Below are 8,197 nucleotides of genomic sequence, written 5' to 3' on the forward strand. Positions count from 1 at the left end.
TAGTACCAAGAGAGTAAGGAGGGTCTAGCAGATCATTAATGAAAAGGAAAAGGATGGGAATAGGGACATGCAAATACAACGAAAGAGTAAGGAGAGAGATTCTCTAGACAAAGAGCAGGAGTGGATGCAAAAGAAAGGGCACCCTCATATTGGAGGTAGTGCCAACTAAGTTCGTGAACTCCTTTGATGTCCTACAAGGGTAGGACATGGATTGGGAGTTTGTGGATGGGCCTATTGTGATAGTTCCTAACACTCAAAATGATGAACAACTTGAGGTGGCCAATAGGGACCTCACTTCACAAAGATATGAAGAACCTTTCACAAAGGTCAAAGGTAGGAATGCAAGAAATAGAGGAGAGAGACATGCCCTTCAAGAAATAAATGGTCTTGAGGGGAAGGATAGAAGGAAACTCTCCTAGCAATCTAGTCTTTCTCCTAAACAAGGCCTTGGACACTTCAACAAGAAGAAAAATAAATCTAATCAACATATGGGTCACAAGAAAGCATATTTCCCTTTGTGAGTGTAAGCACACAAGGATTAGTGAATGAATTTAGGCTAGCAATCTTCAAGAATGAAATTATTGAATTTATTGACTAAAATAAACAGTCTTGAGGGGAAGGACATAAGGAAACCTCCTGGCAGTCTAGTCCTGCTCCTAAGCAAGGCCTTGGACACTTCAAGAAGAAGAAAAATTAATCCAATTAGCATATGGGTCACAAAAAAACATATTTCCCTTTGTGAATGTAAGTACACAAGGATTATTGAATGGATTAAGGCTAGCAATCTTAAGGAGGTGGTTAAGATCTGCAAAAATAAAGCCAAACTTTCTAGGGTTATAGAACTCAAAATGAAAGGTTTCAGTTACAATGGCAATTATAGAAATTAGACAATGAAATGGTGTGTTCATCACATATTGTAATGCAAGAAAAAGGGGAGCCATCTTGTGGACTAGTAAAAGCCTTTTAGGATGTACAGGTATATGCCTATCCATTTTGGTAAGTAATGGAGTGGGTGTGGAATTTTGACATGAAAATTTGAAATGTGACACCTCCCTCTATGCCCCAAATTTAGTTATGGAAAGGACCTTGATGTGGGATTCTTGTTTCCATTTAGAAGATTCTCTAATTATGTGACACTTCAATATGGTGGAGTTCCACATGGATAGGTGGAAAAATAAGGGAAAATTAATTGATTTCAGTAAGTTGAATGTTTGGTTGAGGATTAAGAAGCAAGCACGGTTATTAAATATTTTGAAGGATTCATCCTTTACATGGAGCAATGATTGTATAGGAGTCAATCATACAAAAAACAAGACTAGATAGGTTCTACTTGTCTAAAGGTGTTGGAGATAACACCCTTGATTGGGAAAGAAAGATTTACCACTCTCTTCCTTTCTTAGACTACCTCCCAGTAGGATTGACTATTAATAAAGGCTTATGGCAAGTCAAGGCATCCTACTTTAAGGCAAACCCATTGTCCTTATAGCTACCTTATGTGCAAGAAAAGATGAAGGATTTAGATGTGCGCTTTTGGAGGCATTGGTTCTAATACGAAAAAATGTTCAAGAGCATTTTACTAGATCCAATTCTTTCTAAAGGCCATAAAAAAAGAGAGCAGCTATGGCTAGGAAGAGCAAATATAATCTTAAAAAACATCTACAAGATCTAGGCAAAGATGATTCAATAGAGGGTCAAAAGAATCTGAGAATAGTTAATGATAATTGAGAAAGGAGGAGTCGATCACATGTAAATAACCATATATATATATATATGGCTACCAAGGGTAACTAGTTTGAACAAGTTTGGTTTTGTGTATGGTTTTAAATAGTCATAGGGAAAGTAATCTAAATGCTTGAGAAAGAGCGTAGATTTAAGGAAAGCGGGGGACATAATAGAATTTTGGTGGTATCTTATAAGCTTAAATAGGGGTGTCTTATCATCCTACATGGATCTTAAATAGAGGGTTTTCTTAAAGTTCATGCATGTAGGTGACGTCCCCCTTTAATGAAGAGTGAATCCCTTGGGATGTATGTATGTATGTATATAGATATACATACAAACTATGGTGGGCTAAGAAAGCTGAAACGCGAGCGATGATATGTTTAGATCACTAAGGAAAAAGGCATCTCAAGAAACTATCACAAAGATGGTCTAGGAAGATAGAGCACCGATGATAGACAAGGATGGTCCTATAGGGGGTACACAATCGCTTTAGTAAAATTATAGGGGATAGGAGGTGGTGGATAGAGAGAAGATGATAGCAAGAGGTAAATGCAGTGCAGTTAGACCAAGGTAGTTCTCTCCTTTGACTCCAATTTCTTGGATAGGGACCTAACCTAGAAGATCTCAAAGAGACTACTATGTACATTGAAAAATGCAAGACTATTGGAGAGGGTGGACTGTCAATAGAGTTCTACATGCATTGTGAAAGTGAAGGATTGGAACTATGGGAGGAATCAATCCAAGGTGCTCTTGGCCAGCCTATTAACAATGGGATGATTAATCTCCTACCTAAGGAGTTCCCAGGGACACTATCAGTAATTAGAGACCCCTTACATGCTCGATACAAAAGGGCTTCATTTAGGGACGGAACATATAGGATGCCATTATCATGCTTTATAAGAACTAGAGTTAGATAAAGAAGAAGATCAAGACATATTCTTCACAAAGGTGGAATAAATAAAGCTTATGATAGGATGGAATGGGGGTTATACTCTAAGCAATGTAGGACATTAGGGGTGGGACCAAGGATCTAGATGTTTGTTGAGACTTTCTCTTAAACTCAATGGAAAAGGTAGAGGTTAATGGATTGAAGCTCATCTAGCCTTATTGTTGAAAAGGTCAATTAGACAAGGCGGCCTTCTTTTTCCTTTTCTTTTTCTAATAGCTATTGTAGATGCTTTGGGATGGCTTATTCAAGACAAAGATGAAAAAGGAGAAGTAGGATATTCAGTTGGATAGTTGGTGGACCCATGTTCTTTGCCAATAGTTTGCTAATGACACCAACCTCACTCCCCATACTGATGAGGGCTTAGTGGGTACCATGCTAGAACGTTTGGATACCTTCTATAAATGCCTCAAAATATAATATTAAACACGATAAACTTGGGGTGCATGGAACCAAAGTGCTAGTACCTAGGAGGTTGAAGGAATTGGGTGTAAGGAAATTTAAAAGGGGTACCATTAGGAATTTCCATGGATTTCGTTGCTCCATGAAACACAAGTGGGAATTGGTGTTGCAAAAAAAAAAAGTAGTAAAAAAGATGGCAAGGAATCCAACTAAACATATTCCTTTAACCTTTAATGATTTATGTATCTCTTATTGTTCCCCCTCCAGAGCAAGGGTTAACAATTTGAACACAATGTTTAGGACCCTCCTATGGGGGTTAACGAGAATCACCTAAAGATAGCCAAGGTCAGATGGGAAGTTTATACTCTACCAAAATAGCACGGTGGGCTAGGCATTGTCAACATTGAGTGGTCAATTGCAAGATCATGAGTTCCTAGTGCAGATTAAAATATACATCAGGGAGAATTGGGGTCTCCAAAGGGCCCCCAATTAGTGTTTCCTAATTTCAAGGGATTAGTGAGGTATTTGAGGTGTACCAATGGGAGTGCACCTTTTTGTGGGGCAATGCCATGTTGAGGTGGAGGGTGGGTAGACCTGCAAACAGCCCCTATTGGCTACTCCTCTTACATCGAGGACCACTCAAACCATCCCCCCCCCCTCAACCCATGCTTGACCCTCGCCCGATATGCACCTCCCCCAAACAAACCTACAAGAAATTCAAGAGGCGGTGGGCCCTTCTGGGTGAATTTTCCCCCCTCTCATCTTGTTACAGGCTCGCCCCCTCCTCTTCCCTGGTCCAGCTCCATTCTCTCTCCCCCCCCCCTCTCTCTCTCTCTCTCTCTCTCTCTCTCTCTCTCTCCCCCTCCCTCCCTCCTGCCCCCCCCCCCCTCTCTCTCTCTCTCTCTCTCTCTCTCTCTATCCCCCTCCCTCCCTCCCTCCCTCCCTCCCTCCCTCCCCCCCCCTCTCTCTCTCTCTCTCTATCTATCTCTCTCTATCTATCTCTATGTCTATCTCTCTCCCCCCCTACATGTCTAGCTCTTCAACTGATCCTAGCCTTTTTAAATTGAAAATTCACTACTACACACGCATCCTATTGCGACGTTTACGTACCGACGATTAGCGCCCGCTTAGCGTTAATCGTCGGTATAAAAATCGGGTGTCGTAAATCGTCGCTATATAGCGACTTTTAAAGGTCGCTATATAGCGACCTTAGTAAAAGTCGCTATATAGCGACTTTTAAAGGTCGCTATATAGCGACACTGAGACTATATTATAGCGACGTTTTACATAGAGGTTTTTTTTTTTTTTTAAGCCTTAAAATTTATTTTCTTCCAATGACAAAATTTTTTAAATTTTCATACATGTTTCAGCTCATAGAGAAATAAAAAATGAGAGCATGTACATCAAGCCTTTGAAGCTCATATATTCATGTCCAAGTTGGAGATGAGAAAAATCAAATTAAATAAGAGCATTTACATCAACTGTTTCATCTTGAGCCAAGTCTAAGGCGCCAAGCAAGTCTATCTCCAACTCTATACCGAGTTGATCTCCTATATCATCATCGTACTCTAGCATCGTACGTTCACCTAAAAGTATTTGATCATCTTCTTCAATTAAGCTTAAGTGTGGTGATTGATCTTGACGATTGTTGTCTTCCTCGTCAATATCGTGATCTCCATCCTCCTCCCGTGCGATGTCATTATGCGCATCTTCCTCTTGCCTCATATGGTGATCTATATCTTCTTCGCTAGATTCATCAATTGGATTCGGATTTGGTAGTGGCATCTCCATATCCACATCTCGATCTTCAAAAATCTGCTTACTTCGTGGTGCAACTTGGATCACGTACCACCATCTTGGATCAGAACGATCCGGATGAAAAACCACCTATATTGAAGATGAAAAATCACGTGCCAAATGTCGTCAATTATATATATATCAATGGACTTAAAAAACGAAAGCTTCGACTAATTAAATCATTAGTATGCACCTGCTCACAGTGCTCGGGAAGAACAAAAGTATCACTTTCATCGGTCCAATGTTTGGTGGAGTCTATTGCAAAGAGACCGCTACCATCTTTTCTCACAGTTGCATGGGGACCGTTGTAAGTAGTTCTAAACCATTTTACATCAAGAATGAAAATAGTAAATCGTCTGAAATCAATTTCATAGATGTCGCGTATGGTTCCACAATAATCCAACTGTGAGGAGAGAAGATTGGTATCCGAAGCACTTGCTCGGCTATCTTGTGTGAAGTTAGCCATGACTCCACAATCATACGTGACTCTCTTTGAATCGATGCGTTCTATGCGAAAATGTCGTCCATATGACCATAATGCACTGTACTTTTTGTACTGTAAAAGAGCATCATTAAAACAATGAAGATGCACCTATTTTATAGCATATATTGCCACAAATAATTACTTAATTACATCAAGAGATAAGAAACTTACATGCACCATACATCCAGATGATAACTCCCGCTCGCGCTCGTTTATTGTCTCTCCATCACGTTCGGCTTTACGTATAGCTAGTTGTAGCCAATCAAGTGACATGTGAGTAGGGAGAAGAGCCAGATCTCGTGGATATGGTTGTGATCGCCTGTACATTACTCTGAATCTCGTCCTTGCATTTATTCTTTCTGCTTTGGCCACTTCATATCTCTCAATCCACTTCTGCATCTCAGGGCTATTGAGGATACAAAACTTATTGAATTTCTCCATTTGCTCTTCGCTCATCTTTCTTTCAATCCCTTTTCCTTGGGGGACCTCGCCAATGATGCGATCATCATCCTTGTTGTGCCAAGCTTGCGGCATATCAGGATCCGTGGATGCAAGAAACTCTGTGATATATACTAATGACTCTTGCACAAGCCATCCCTCTGCCATGCTTGCTTCTGGTCTTGCTCTTTGTCTTACAAACCCCTTTAAAGTTTTCATAAACCGCTCGAGAAAAAACATCCATCGATTATGAACGGTACCTGCTATAGCCACCTCATCAACTATGTGCACAAGCAAGTGGACTTGAGTTGTCATAATGCTTGAGGGAAAGTGCTTCTCAAGCAAGCATACGGCTTCGATGGATTCCACCCTAGCCTTCTCGATGCTCGATATAGAGATCTCTTTTTGAGATATCCACCTATTTCACATGTCCATGCATATGTAAGATATTTGAGATATCCACCTATTTCACATGTCCATGAAGAAAATAGATAATGCGAATTGATAGTAAGCATACCTCACAATACCACAGATCTTGAATATAGCATTTCTAACATCTTCTTGTAAGCACCCTTTTATTGTAATTGGAAGGATGAACTATCAAAGCAACAATGAAATCATGTCAACAATATAACATAATAATAATTACGCTAATGCATCACTATTATCGGTACACTAATTCTACTTAGAATACCTGTAAGACCTTGTGCCAATCATGGGACTTGAGGCCACTAAGCTTATTGTCCTTTGAAAATGCTCCTTTCAAGCAATGCATGTACCCTGTCGGTGTTTGAAAAGAGGCAATGTTTGCCTTGATCGCTGCCTCCTCCCTCGTAGAGAGGATCCACGTTGCTTTCGGGAGGACAACTTTTCCTGAAGCATGCACTTGGGGCCACAAACGAGACATCCTATTCATAGCACGCAAGTCTTCTCGCACTCCTCTCGAGTCCTTGGAACCAACCAAGTGTGCCCAAATGGTAGCCTCCACATTCTTAAAGATATGCATGGGATCCAAGAGATGATTGATTTGTAACTGACCCCAATAAGGAAGCTCGTGAAAGATCGATAGCCTCTTCATACCAGGAGGAGGTTCCTCTCCATTCTCCCTCCAAGCTTGAATCCAATCACTTGCTTTTAAATATGATGGTGGTGGATCAAGCTGACCTCCACGTGCGAGATGGTCGAGCGGAAGGTATCGAGCATGACCTTCATAAACATTTTTCCTCATGTGTTTGGAGTAGCGTGCAAGCGATTTCAGAGCGGGTCCACAGACAGGACAAGCATGGTACCCACTTGTAGCAAGCCCTGCACGCGTGCATGAATATGTTAGTACAAGACATGCGTGCAAAAGAGAGTAAAAAAAGCATAATCCCTCATTGTACATGTAAAGACATAACCACGTACCTGCGCACTCTCCATATCCTGGGTAGTCATGCATGGTCCACATCAAGATACCCCTGACAGAAATATCATTGGTATGCCTAGGAGCTCTGGAAATATCAAAGACCTGCACTCCTCTCCATAATATCTGTAACTCCTCTATCAAAGGTGCCATGTACACGTCCATGTTTCTTGCCTTGTACTTTCCTGGCACAAGTAGTGCAAGCATGAGGTGTCCCTTTTTTATTGTTAGCCATGGTGGGATATTGTAATTCACCACGACTATGGGCCATGTCGACCAAGATGTCGAGCGTAACCCGAAAGGATTCACGCCGTCCATGGCTAGCCCAAGATGTAAGTTGCGTGGCTCTCTCGCAAAGTCCGGCCACTGATTATCTATGTGCTTCCAAGCCGCACAATCTGCGGGAATCCTCAATGTGTGATCAGTGGACCGATGAGATGCATGCCATGTCATCAACTCCGCTATGGATTTGCATCGAAAACATAAGCATGAAGAGGAGATGTACACAATTATGAGCATAGCATGTTTAATTTGAGCTTCTCTTGAGGCTATATAAAAAGAATGACATCGCTATATAGTAAGGATTGAAACAAAAAATCCTATATAGTAAGGCTGTGTAGTAAGAGGAGATATTGACAATTATAGGCATAGCATGTTTGAGTCATAAGAGGCCTCATTAAAAAACAAACAGTAAGCGTCGCTATATAGCGACGCTCTGTTCCGTCGCTATATAGCGACGATTTTAATTGAAAGCGTCGCTATATAGCGACGTTTTCAATTAAAAACGTCGCTATATAGCGACAAATAAGCGTCGCTATATAGCGACGCTGTGGGTTAAAACCCGAAACGCCGAAACCCGCGGCGTTTTGCTCAAAGCTTTCCTAATCTCTAAACTAAGCTCTCCAAAATCTCCTCCCACCTATTTTCACTGACCTCCCATCTATTCCAAGCAACCTCCTACCCTATTTCCCACTCCTCACCCTCCTCCTACCTCTTGTGCACCCTC

General features: G+C 41.2%; 1 pseudogene; it reads left to right on the forward strand.

Annotated features, from left to right (window-relative positions):
• Positions 1–206: 206 nt before the first annotated feature.
• The window catches only part of LOC147890380 (zerumbone synthase pseudogene), a 27,624-nt pseudogene continuing 19,633 nt past the window's right edge, over positions 207–8,197 (forward strand).

This window comes from Dipteris shenzhenensis, chromosome 19 (assembly GCF_047967505.1).
Source record: "Dipteris shenzhenensis isolate YYH24624 ecotype China chromosome 19, Dip_SZ_1.0, whole genome shotgun sequence".
Classification (NCBI taxonomy): Eukaryota; Viridiplantae; Streptophyta; class Polypodiopsida; order Gleicheniales; family Dipteridaceae; genus Dipteris; species Dipteris shenzhenensis.